Source organism: Lasioglossum baleicum, chromosome 10, assembly GCF_051020765.1.
Source record: "Lasioglossum baleicum chromosome 10, iyLasBale1, whole genome shotgun sequence".
NCBI classification, from domain to species: Eukaryota; Metazoa; Arthropoda; class Insecta; order Hymenoptera; family Halictidae; genus Lasioglossum; species Lasioglossum baleicum.
The window spans coordinates 9548584-9561680 of record NC_134938.1 but is presented as its reverse complement, the minus strand read 5'-3'; the positions used below and the strand labels follow the sequence as shown (position 1 = coordinate 9561680).

The window sequence follows — 13097 nt, the reverse complement described above, 5'->3', positions numbered from 1 at the left end:
CTTAGTATTATAGGGTCTTTCAAACCCCACAGAACACTTTTTGTAATATTGACAATTTGTCCTCATTTTGTATATTAAATGTTGAAATGTAAAAAGTAAGAGTGCATTTATTCAGAACTTGACGGGCGGAGAAAATGAGTGAATTTTTGCGGTGCTCAGTGAAATTAATGGAAGCAATTCCGGAAGAAATCGGAAGGGCGAAGGAACACGATACCGAACAAAAATCCGCATGACTGTTCGATGTCCGGAATCCAAGGAACGCGTCGTGGACCAACTGGTCGAATGAGCTTTGCGACACGAGCTTTATTCAAATCCGGCTGACCCGTACGATTTTTTCCAAACGCGAATTCCTCGGGTAGCGGCGCCACTGCACTTTCCGAACCGGTATTCTCTTCTGGCCAGCGTTATAGTCAACGTTCTATGCCCGTGGTATACTCGGAACCGGAGTCCCCTGAGGAGAGACCGAACAGATGAGAAGTTCACGGCGAGAGATCGTCCGAGGGTGCTTCGCCACTATTTTATTCTAGTCGTTGTCAATTCTCTTGGTTACTTAATAAACAATCTGTAATTCAACTCTATCTTATTATTCGTACAATGAAATTTACTTGGGATCGTTTCAAAATAATTTTCACAACATTTTTTAAGTATGTTGGTATCTAATCAATTACTAAACATTTAAGTATTTTATGGGGTATTATATCAATTTCATATTCATAAAATAAAATCGTATAGAATGGAATTATTCTAGGTCGTAAGGAATGTTTAATTTTCGAGTTAACATTTTTTGTTCCAATAACCTGCAGAATTTAGCACCTATAGCTTCCAAAATATCCAACATACAAAAAATTTATATGATTATGTATGTGACTGTCGGCTAAAATATTTCGAATGATAATCTCCGAGAATTCGAAATCCGCCTCAACTCATTATACCTGGCTAATCCAGTTGAATGTAACTATTTCCTCCTTTTTTCGTTTCTGACGAAGCTGGATAATAAAGATAATCATTTTATACAGGAAATCCAAAATGGAAAATGGAGTTTACCATATAGTAATTTACAATACAGGTTCTGCACTCCAAATTCGCCATTTTGCAAATAAAGTATTTGTAAGTAAGTTTTTGTAAAGAAAATCAGATCAAATGTAAATTAATTGTTACATGAAATACTTATTTAAAAGTAATTAACAGTTCATTAAATTTATAATGTAAAAAAACTGTATGTGGATATGCATATTCATTGTAGCCATTTTCTGATTAATAAATTTTAAAAGTGACTTCTGATTTCAAGAGAGATGCTTTCAAGTGTAAATAATTTTAAGTATTCTTAATGGGAGAAATTGATTTGCAAGAGGTTGAATTTGACTTGCAGAAAGTTGAAATTGATTTTCAAAAGGTATAAATTTTCTTTGCGTTACGATGAATTTACAAAACTTATCGAAAATCGATTTTGAATCGCTGTCAGATCGTTTCGTCCGACTGCGGCGGCAGTAAACGATCGGGAACAGGAATCGACGATGCATCGGATCCGAGGGAAATTTAATGCCGGTCCGTCCTATCGAAAATCTCGGTTGGGCATAACGCACCCGCGTCCCGGCGATCCCCGGGGATCGTTCCGCCAATTCTTCAAAGTCTCCGAGGAGGCTGCGCGGTGTATACTGTATACTTTCCAGCGTGCACTTTTATCTGATTCGCGTACGGCTCGGCGCGGCGCGCGGCGTTGCAACTTGCAACAGGAATGCGAGTTCAGCGTTCCTCTCGGCGAACCGTCGACCGAACCAACGGAGAACAGGTTGGCGAATAAAGCAACGCGCCAGCTGTAAATCGCGCGTCGAAGCGCGAGATACGAGCTTGGCCCTGCCCCGCTTGACGTCCGGCTAGCCGCCATAGAGATTGATCTCGCGCTTCCTTATGACCGTCATCGTCGTCCTTACCGGCGGAATCATTGTCCTCGATTGGACACGTCTGGAAACTGCTCGATAACATCCTTCTACAGCCTTGTTCAGACATCGTGACACCTACAATCTATCAGAAAAGTCTCCGTACACTTCGAAACGGAGTAACTTTTTCAAAATGATATTAGAAAGAACAGATATTAGAAGGATTAGTGTACTAACTGGTTTATAAAAAGACTTTGGAAAAATTGCAGAAGTACTGAAAGCTGTTTTCACAAAATTGTACGGACAAAAGTTGAATCATTATCTATAATGTTTCACACTTAACATTTTCAAGCTTTTCGGCTGGAGCATTTCTGAGAAATCGGAAGGATTAGTCTACTAACTGGTTCATAAGAAGACTGGAAAACTGCAGAAGTACTGAAAATTGTTTTCACAACTTTATTGTACGGGCAAAAGTTGAATTGTTATCTATAATGTTCCACACTTAACGTTTTCAAGCTTTCCGGCTTGACCTTTTTTGAGATGTTAGGATTAGTCTATTATGTAACTGGTTCTCTTTCTTTCTTTGGAAAAATTGCAGAAGTACTGAAAGTTGTTTTCACAACTTTATTGTACGGGCAAAAGTTGAATTATTGTCTATAATGTTCTACAACAACAACATCTGCATCAACATTTTTTAAAAAATCCTAAAAATTTCATTATCTAATCGGTGAAAAAAATCTTCCCTTACGTTTTCTACATGATAATCATGAAACGATCACTTTTTTAAAAATCTTGATAGTTTTACGAAATTTCTGACGCGAACGATATTTTTCTGAAAATTACAACTAATGTGCACTGTACGACGAAATAAATTTACCGGCGTTCGCCAATGGTCCGAGGAATGCAGGGTCAAGAAAAAGAAGCAGGCTGAAACGATTTCTTCGTCTCTCGATATTGCCCCGGATTGAGAAACGGCGATGCACTTTTCACAGCGTCGCTAATTGTCGGCCGGGCAGATTGCCCCATGACGATAATGGCGATCGCACGAGTCCGCCAGGAATCAACAGGTGGTTTTATGCGCGCGTGGGCCTAAATTTAGCCGCGACATAACCGCTCCTACTCCCTTTCTTCGACTCCCCCTCTGTCGTCGAATTTGTCTCTTTCTGTAGTCCGCCCTTCGGTGTCTCGCACTGGTCGACACCGTCGTTCCAGTGGTCCAAGTCTTCGGGAGGGGAATTTCTTCTTTTTCGCTGAAAAATAACTAATTTTTTGCCGTTTCTTAAGCCTTTTTAATCCGTGTTGGCAACGAAAAAGGGGTAGATCATCAGTAGATATCTTTTGCTTTGATAACTTTTATTTTGAAATTGTAAATCGATGTAATAGCTTTGTCAAATTCTCAGAAGCGATAAATGTGACAAGCATGTAGCTTTATAAAAATGTTTATATAGACTTACCGCTATTTTTATAATAATACACGTTTGATTCAAGAAATTTATTCACAACCATTTCCTATGATGAAAGAGTATTTATAGTAATTTAAACAATTCTGAAATAAACAGATCTTAACTCTACACTCTTGAAACTCTATACAAGTCTTTACCGTATCAAGGTCTATAAATGTCGACGATCATCAAATTTTTAATAATATTTAGTAACGATATCTGTTTTTCAATGATACGAAATGAGGGGAATGATAAATATTTAGACCACCGTGCGTCGTGTGTCGACGTGGGGGTCCAGCGGATCCCCTGAGATATGCTATCTATTCCTCATATTTCTTTCGCTACCGTTTTGCAGTACAATGTAGCTTCTGAAAAGCCGATACCGCTTGTATTGATGTAATAAAAACACATCAAAAAGAAAAAAACAGTTTCAAAACTGTTTTGATGTGGATATGAATACGGAAAGCATAGATGACTGGTCTGATAACTAGTTTGTGTATGCTGTATATGTATTTTATACTGTTATTTTAACAAAAATATCATAAGTAAATGTTACAATAAACATAAAACATTAAGTACAAATATTACTTTGCACTGGGGGTCCACGAACATCCCACGTGCCGGGTTAATTTTGACTATCCCCGCAGAAATTGAAGGCTTCCTCGACACTTAACGCGCGGCCTGCGAAATTAAGTGTTTTGCTCGGTTCGAAAAATCGTATCGCGGCCGACGCGTGCAATTAAGTGGAAAGTTTCGCTACGAGGAAGTGGGAGGCGCAGTTAGGCGACAATAATCGCGAGCCAATTAGCTATGTAGAAATTCCATTCAGTTGGCGTTGATGTAAGAAACGCAAAGTTGCCGGTGACTTAATAAATGTTTTCCGTAGTCGATGTGGGATCGACGGAAATGCGTTGGGTTGATTTTTATGCGTGGTGCGAGTTTGTACAGTCTGTTCTACACGTAGAAAACGAAGTAACGAAACATTTCTTTCACCGATTAGACAATTCCTTGTAATAAATATAAATTAAAAATGTTGATGCTTTTCATTTAATATACACGTGTTTTGATACAACCCACGTTTGCATATACGACACACATTTAGCAGAACACAAAGAAAGTGTTCATTTTCACCTATTTCTTTTAAGTTAATCGTGCTGTAATCTAAAAGAATGATTTAATTATGGGACAGTTCTAATCCACTTTAAAATACCAGTGTCTCGGAGATGAATAAAAGATAAAAGATTGTAGAAGATTATTCACTAACTTCGAAGTAAAGGGATTCCTTCGAAGAAGTCGAAGGGAAGGGATGAGAAGACAATTCGTAGGAGGCAACGCCCGCACAATGACAAATGGAATCGGACCAGGTTGTTCCGAAATTTTGCGGCATTGTTCGGGGTTGTTGCGCCTGTTACGGCGGTCGCCTCCCTGCGGGGACTCTTTTTGTGAGGGCGAAGATACCAATGGCAAATAATGCCGTGGAAATAGGCAAACCACTCGAACAGAACAATACACGCGTCAGTGTTCGAGTGAAAAATGTCAAGGGTGGATTCGGTGTGGTTTCTCAGGGGTTCGGGGCTTCGCATTGGATCGAACCGAAGCATCGACTGGCACCTGCCGAAAGCGGAGAAGTCATCCCCCTCCCCTGTATTTTCAAATTTCTATGGGAAGATGCACTGGGTACTCCAGAAACCTTCTTTCCGTCCCGGAAATTCTGTAGATTCGGAGACCCTTCTCGCCACGATGATGTTAACACTTGAAGTGGTAGTTTGCATTGTCTTTTGTAAATACAGACATTGTCTCAATGAATAAATGTACACAATAATTGTTCGCGGAAACGTCTTTCCAATCTTAATAATTTAATACAGAATCTGAATGTTTTTCTGACCCATTTTTCGACGTCAGATTTAGGTGTCGCAAATAAACATTTCTTTCTTCTATTTTACAACGATCTTTTAAAACTTGATGTACGATTTTGATAGCTCGATTTATGAAACTTTGAATGAAAGGTATGCTGTCAACAGGTGTGCACCCTGAGGGCTTTCTACGACTGAACTCGTTCCGCATTTCTGTTGCATAAAACGGGTGAAGGAATGGTAACAGTTTAAAAGAAATACTTTTGAGCTCACTGTACATGTCAGGGTGGCATTAAAAAATGTAACCTTGACAGAATACCTATTTAAAAAGCAGATCAGCAAACGTTCACACAGAATTTGATAAAATATAAAATGATCTTCAACAAAATATAAACGAACAGGAAGTACTTTCAAAAATATATTTGGAAAGATTGATAAATAGCAGAGTACGGTCCTAAATACCCTCAACTATGTAGTTACAATAAAAATGAGTCCAACAAGGTTAAAAGAAGCACCGACAAGAAAGAGCGTAGAAATTGTTGAAACTGCTTGTTTCCTCATTCGTATGCAACAATTGGGATGAGTTAGTGTTGACGGAAGAGCTCGCTTGCAACTGGCGAGTCCTAAAACTGTCGGTAACCATTTCAAAAAGTGCAACGCGGTCGGCCACAATGGCGGGCATCGGTGGGGCGAATGTTTAAGTAGCGTCTCGAGCCTCGGTACCCGGAACTACGGCCGTTTATGTTTAACATTCGCGTTTTTAAAGGAATCCCCGTTATTTTCACGGCGGCCTGGTATTCCAGCCCGACCTTTAGTTCGACGGTACGTCCGCCTCTTTTTTCCGCTATTTACCGGCGCAGAATGTTCTCGCTCCGAGGCGATAGCCCTCGGCCGAGGAATCGTCGAGGTTCTTTGTCGAAGCGGCGCGTTGCGTTATTACATATTTATGGTAAAACGGTGCCGCGTCGTTCACGGAAAAAGCGAATGATCGTCAGCCGCAACTTTGAAAATGTTCAGCTTCCACGGAACCGAGCCGCGTAGATTCTTCGTAGAAACAGAACGCGAGACATGTTTTCACGCCTGAACATCTCGAAGAGCTGGCTTTTACGTAACGCAACGCCACATACTTGCGACTCGCTTTGCTCGATTAGGCTCACCGCTCGCCGAACGTTTTCACGCTGATTATGTAAACAAACAATGGGACCAGTTCCGCGCGATGGCGGTTCATGCAAATGCTTGAGAAACTTCATAGCACTTCGCGATACTTTGCGATGCCATTGACTAGGAAACGTGTTACAGTCTGTTGTGAGTCGTGGATGGCATTCAAGAAGACTTTCGAAATTTTCAGGCCATTGTGTTACAACTTCCATTTTTAGAGGGGAAGCTTTTGGAATAATTATTAGCAGACGGCGGATCTTCATGCGAAATAAAAATTTCGCGTGAAATAGAAATTATTTTCTTACTCAATTCATTTAGTAGGTTGAAAATAATGTAACGATATCTTTGAACTTTTTACTTCTTGTCAGAAATGCGTAAAATCTGCAGTGTAATTATTACTGACTCGAAATTCGACGTACTCGTCGTACATTCAGAAACTTGGAGCGGAACGTCAAATATTTAGATTTGATTTAAGGTTTATCTGCAGCCTCGCATCGCCAAGGTCAAGCCACTGTTCAGTGTCTAACAAGATCTCAATTCGCAACTCTACAATTCGAAAGAAAATTCTATTTACTCGGGCACGATATTTAAGAAGATACCGCTTCCGGGATTCCCCTTCAGACCTGCAGCTGCACGGGAAACACCCAGTATCCACTATGCGATGCCTCGGACAATAAAGAGCTCCTTTCAAAGTGTAAACGTCCGTCAACCGAGGATAGTTGCGATTTTCTGAGGAAGAAAAATTGTTTCCGCAAAATCGTTTCCTGAAACAGCAAGGAGTCTTTCGAAACAGATAGAGCTTCAAGCTAATTGAATATTGCAACTAAAGAATTAATTACGAAGTTTGTATCTTGAAAGATACCTGGCGGCAATGTTTAACTAGTTATACATATTGTCATGAATAATTGAATAATAGATAGAGCTTCAAGTTGATTGAATATTGCACTTTGCAACTAACGAATCATTCAAAAAAGTTTGTGTCTTGAATGGTACCTGGTGGCAATGTTTAACTCGTTATATGTAGTGTCGTGAATGATAGAATGATAGACAGAGCTTCAAGTTGATTGAATATTGCACTTTGCAACTAACGAATTATTTAACGAAGTGTCTTGAATGATACCTGGTGGCAATGTTTAACTCGTTATATGTAGTGTCGTGAATGATAGAATGATAGACAGAGCTTCAAGTTGATTGAATATTGCACTTTGCAACTAACGAATTATTTAACGAAGTGTCTTGAATGATACCTGGTGGCAATGTTTAACTCGTTATATGTAGTGTCGTGAATGATAGAATGATAGACAGAGCTTCAAGTTGATTGAATATTGCACTTTGCAACTAACGAATTATTTAACGAAGTGTCTTGAATGATACCTGGTGGCAATGTTTAACTCGTTATATGTAGTGTCGTGAATGATAGAATGATAGACAGAGCTTCAAGTTGATTGAATATTGCACTTTGCAACTAACGTATTATTTAACGAAGTGTCTTGAATGATACCTGGTGGCAATGTTTAACTTGTTATACGTATTGTCATGAATAATTGAATAATAGAATTATAGAATAATAGATAGAGAGCTTCAAATTGATTGAATTGCACTTTGCAACTAACGAATTATTTAAAAAGTTTGTGTCTTGATTGATACCTGGTGGCAATGTTTAACTTGTTATACGTATTGTCATGAATAATTGAACAATGGAATCATAGAATAATAGATAGAGCTTCAAATTGATTGAATTGCACTTTACAACTAACGACTAATTTATAAAGTTTCTGTCTTGGAAGATACCTGGCAGCAATGTTTAACTTGTTATATGTATACATATATTGTCATGAATAGAAGAATAATAGATAGAGCATCAAGTTGATTGAATATTGCACTATGCAACCATCTATTAACTAAAAAGTTTGCATCTTGAAAAATGCCTGGCAGGAATGTTTAACTTGCTATATATGTCTTGTCATAAATAACAGAATAATAAATATGACATATAGAGCAATAAAAAGAATGTAAGTAAACGTTGACTTCCAACAAACATTCTAACGATTGATGTATTGCTCAACAATATCAGTCACATTGCTCATACATATTTCTGATAAGGAAATTTCCCTACCACACCAACACATTTCAACCAGTTCCACGTACAAGCCTCCAAAGTTTGTTTTCGTATCCTGAAAGTCGGTCAGAGACACATCGTCCATCAGAAACGACCTTTGCAGTTCAACCTCGAACCTGGGGAACCTCCGGGGTCCTGGTAGCAGGGGATCGGTCGTAGCACATGTTTTTTCGGAGTGCAGATGCACCGCTTGCAACCCTCAGGTGTATACATATAAAGCCGAGGGGGATCATGCGTGGCGATGCATCGAGTATAGGGAAGCCGTTCCTCGTAGCGACAAAGGCCGGCACTGTGCCCCTTGCCCCTCGTATCTGTTCGTAGAGATACCTAGCCGCTCTACCTGGCTAGAGGAGCAAAGTAGAGAAACCGAGTGATCCACGAAGAAGGACTCTCGGTGTAGGAGAAGGAGGAGTAGTAGGAGGAGTAGGTAAAAGAAAGAGGAAGGCGAGAGAGAGCAGCACGTTGAAGAGAAGAGAGGTTGGCGAGTTGGGAGCCGTGGAGAGCAGGGAGAGGAGAGGAGGAAGCTAGGAGTTGTCTTCTGGTCGGTCGAGAGAGGGGTGGCAAGAGAGAGAGGCGAGGAAGTCTGACGGCGGCGAAGGAGAAGGTGGAGAGGCACTCCACTCGGGTGGTGGCGACTCCAGGTACCATCGGTGGTAGTGGTGGCTAGGTGGATAAGGTGGTGGTGGCACGGCGGTACCGTGCGGTTGGTGGTGGTGGTAGAAAGGTGGAAAGGGAGAGGCCCGAAGGTGTACGAGAGGTGAGGAGAGACTGCTGCCCAGCGTGGACCTGTGCGTCGTTGCATGGCCGACCTGGAGACTCGCTCTCCGCAAGGTGAGACGCGCGGACCGAAGAGGAGGCCTCGAAAGATCGGCAGGAATTCTCGTGAAAGCCGCCTCTTCCTTTCTCGTGTGTGGATCGCCGGTCGGGCGCGTGCGTTCTTTCGTTCTTCCGTCGTCGTCGTTGGACGTGCCGGTGGAATCGCGAGTGATCCGTGAAAGAAGAAGCTCGTTCGTTTCGAAACACCGAAGAAGAGACGAGACTCGGTAGACCAGTCGTGGGTGGACACCGCGGCGACCTGCGAAGCCAGGACTCTAGCGCAGCCTGGACCGAGGGGAATCGGTTGACAGCGGCGGCCTAGCTCTCTTCGCAGAGTATTGTTGTCAGCAGGAGGAAACAGGTTGCCCGGGGGAACACGTCGACGATAAACTTTCGGATTTTATGTGTTCGAAGGAACGACAAAGGAATCCGTTTCTCTCCCGCGCTCGGCAACTCGAGACGGTCGAGAACGGGTTCGTGGAAGCGATGCCAGGCGGACGCGGCGGACTGCGCCGTCAACGTGTTTGACAGTGATAACAAGCGCGAGCGTGCGCGCGCGCTCGCTCACTCCTGCGCCTCTTATCGGCGCCGCGTAAACTCGATCTCGCGTGGTACCGCGAACAGTTGATCTCATGGACGCGCCCGTCCCGAGGCGTCCGCTGACTACGATCGCGCGTGGCCAAACCCGCTCGTGACTCTGCCTCGATCGTTGTCGATCCGCGACCTGTTCGCCGATCGAGTGAAATTCGATTTCCCTCCGACCATCACGTGGACCCTGCCTTTTTTTTTACCCGCGGAACAACGTCGTTTCTGTGAAAGTGCAATAGTTGTACCGAATGCTCAGAGTGTGGTGCACGCAAAACTACGGAGACACGGCAAGCTTGTTTTGAAAGTGAACGTACCTTGAAGTTTCGTACGCGCGACGTGTCGAATGCCTCGCCTTGGATATTTCGACGGCCGAATGATCGCCTCTGAATCGGTGAGTGATTTTTCTCCCCTCGCGCAAACAAACCCACACGCTCCGATGCGAACTCGTGGTTCCGTCTCGGGTAACTAGCAAACGAGTCCCAAGTTAGCCGGTGGTCACTTCCGCTGATCAAAGCTTCCCTAACTTGCAAACTGATGGAACTGATGGTAGCTCTCCATAGTTCTTCATAGTTGCGAGAGCTGCTTAATATGTACTTGGTCTCAACTGTGTTCACACGGAGATGATGATCAGAAACGTAGGGGATAGATAGGACATCAGGATGTTCGATGATTCACTATGGTCTACTTCGCCTTTTACACGATGCGAAAGTTTAGTCGACTGGCAGCAGCGAAAGTTTTCGAAGAAAGACACAGTCTGACTCGATAGCTTCTACCTTCGTATTCCTCACTAGTTGCTACCTTGTTTACCAGAAGCGGCGAGATCTCAACGCGCCATTTCGTAACTCAAGCAGAGATACACAGCTTCTCTAACATGGTAATAATGCAACTGGAACTTCTCTATAGCTTTTCGATGTTTCATTGCAACTTATCACCCTCATTAGAAGCTTCGCTTCCTTAGCTTGGCAACATCCACTGATTTGTGTTTTCGAACAATAGCTTCGTTGGAACTTCTTTATAGTCCACTGCTTCACTAAACCTTCATTTTTATAGTTCCTCGTTGGTTCACTGTACCCTAACTTCCCCTTTAGGCGTTGCACGAGTTTGATCATTGTCGAACATGGTCACGCGGCATTGTCTGAAGCTTTTAAAGAGAAATATAATATCGTCAATTCTACAATAAAACTGCTAATTCGTGCTGTAAAGAAATCATGTTAAAAAATGGAAATCATGGAAATTATTATATCATGTCGCGATGACTGTAGCACAGAACAGACAACAGCTGTGCCTCACAGTACTCTTTGTTTACATAACAGTTCTGTGTTTACTTCATACGTTAATATAGTCAATTTACAAGCGTGGATCATATAGCAAACATATTAGACAGAGAAAATAAAGTGTAATGAAGCCGACATCATATATGTACAAAATAGCATTGTTTCTCTCTCAAGAACCTGTTTGTCTATACACATTCATGACAAAATTTCGGTTTAGAAGGTTTGCTATTTCCTCTCGCAGCTTGTGCACCGTCACACGACAATGTTTAGAGCTTTCAAAAAAAAAATATAGCAACCGTGACCCGGTGACCCTGACTTGATCTTGTAGAATGTTCTGGATGAGACTTTTGCACGATCTAGCTTGGCTATCGCATAGTTTGCTACCGTATTTCGCAGCTCGGACGCCTTCATACATTAATGTTTCAAGTTCTAAAGAAAATATAGCAACGCGATGACTGATGAATGACAGATCCTGTAGAATGGAGTGTGTCCAAGGCCCTGCAAAAGCTTCCGTGCGGTCTAGTTTGGCTACCGCAGAGTTTGTCGCTCGATCTGGCAGCTCGAGCGCGTTCGCGCGGCGATGGCGAAAGTTTCTGGAGAAACGGCGTCGAGAGACACAGTCTCCGAGACCCGGTGGATCGACACGCCTTAACATTTCTTGCGTACATTCTTCCCTCGTGCAACACAGGCCCGGAGTATCCTGACGTCGTCGTCGTTTCTGTGACGCGCTTTGCACCGCGCCGCGCCGTGCCGTGCAGGTCTCGCGCGCGTTTTCGGTAAAAAGCCGAGCATACCGAGGCTCGCAGGCTTTCCAGCCAAAAGATTTATAAAGGGCCGGCCGGCCAACCGATCGGTGCCGTGTTTCTTCGTCGAAATCGCTGCTGGCTAGAGACTTTCACGTGCGCGCCAGTCCGCGACGTGCACGTTCGCCCCATAAATTCTGACCCCGAACGTAAACAGATCCGCGGAACCATTTGTTCGCTGTCGCGGACGATACGTGACCAGATATATCGGTTTTTACCCCGCGGGAACCGACAGCGCGCCGATCCCTCTTGATCATCTTGACACCGGTGCAACGGGCAAACGTGTCCCTGCGTCGATCGCCAGCGGAATTAGCGCTCGATCGACCTTACTCCGATTTCGCGTGGCGCGGCGGTTACCATCGCAATACGATCTCCTTGTCAGAAGTGTATCGGGCTTGGGGATTAACGGTGCATTCGATCCACCGAGCGAATGTAAACGGTTCGTCTACATTTCACGGGGATTTTCACGTCGAGCCTCCGCGCAGCCCGCTTTAACGTGCGACTCGCCTTTCCTCAATTTCTCTGATTTTATGCAGATTTTTCGAACAGTAGTTTCTCAATAGTACTTGACAAAAATTAAGCTCTGAAATTAATTTTACGGGTTGGGGAAATATCGGTGTTTAGAACTCGCAGGAGTTTAAGGGTTATGACAAGAGAAACAATTTGGTAGTGGGAAGTCATCGACTTCATTGTTACGGCTCCTTCTACAATCTTATGCACGCACAAAATTAATTTGGCTATCTTTATGTAAAGTACGAAATCGTCCCAAAAGTCACGCAATGGTCAGGGCCAACGAAAATCGTCATACGACCCTGCGCAAGGTCTGCAGATACTTATCTGAGCCAGAGATGATATCAATCCGAACATTCTCAAGTACTAGTAGCAATTCGTTTCGATATTTCAAAGATTACAAATTGTTCCATTAACACTTTATCTACTAAAACCTATCGATAGGTTATCGACAGACTATGCCACGTCAAAAGAAAGTTTCGAAATCTTGTACGAAATAGCAATCAAGAAAAAAGATCATTAGCTTACATCACTCGGTTCGGTTCCAATTAGCTGAAATATTCAAACTCGCTTAGCACCGGTGATTATTCCATAATTGTTGAAAGTCTATGAACCGTGGCAGAGGATTTTTTAAAAGAGTCTTTCAATGGCAATAGC

The 13097-nt window shown here is 42.8% G+C and overlaps 1 protein-coding gene across 3 annotated transcripts in view; it reads left to right on the top strand.

The window, feature by feature from the left end:
• The window catches only part of Egfr (epidermal growth factor receptor), a 230640-nt gene that overhangs the window by 117455 nt on the left and 100088 nt on the right, over positions 1-13097 (top strand). Inside the window, exon 1 of one of the 3 annotated variants that reach the window (XM_076431873.1) lies at positions 2364-10244. The exons of the other annotated variants lie outside the window; for them this stretch is intronic. The gene's annotated coding sequence lies outside the window, so the exon portion shown is untranslated. Of the gene's footprint in view, positions 1-2363; positions 10245-13097 lie in introns of those variants that run through there. 3 annotated transcript variants of the gene reach the window in all.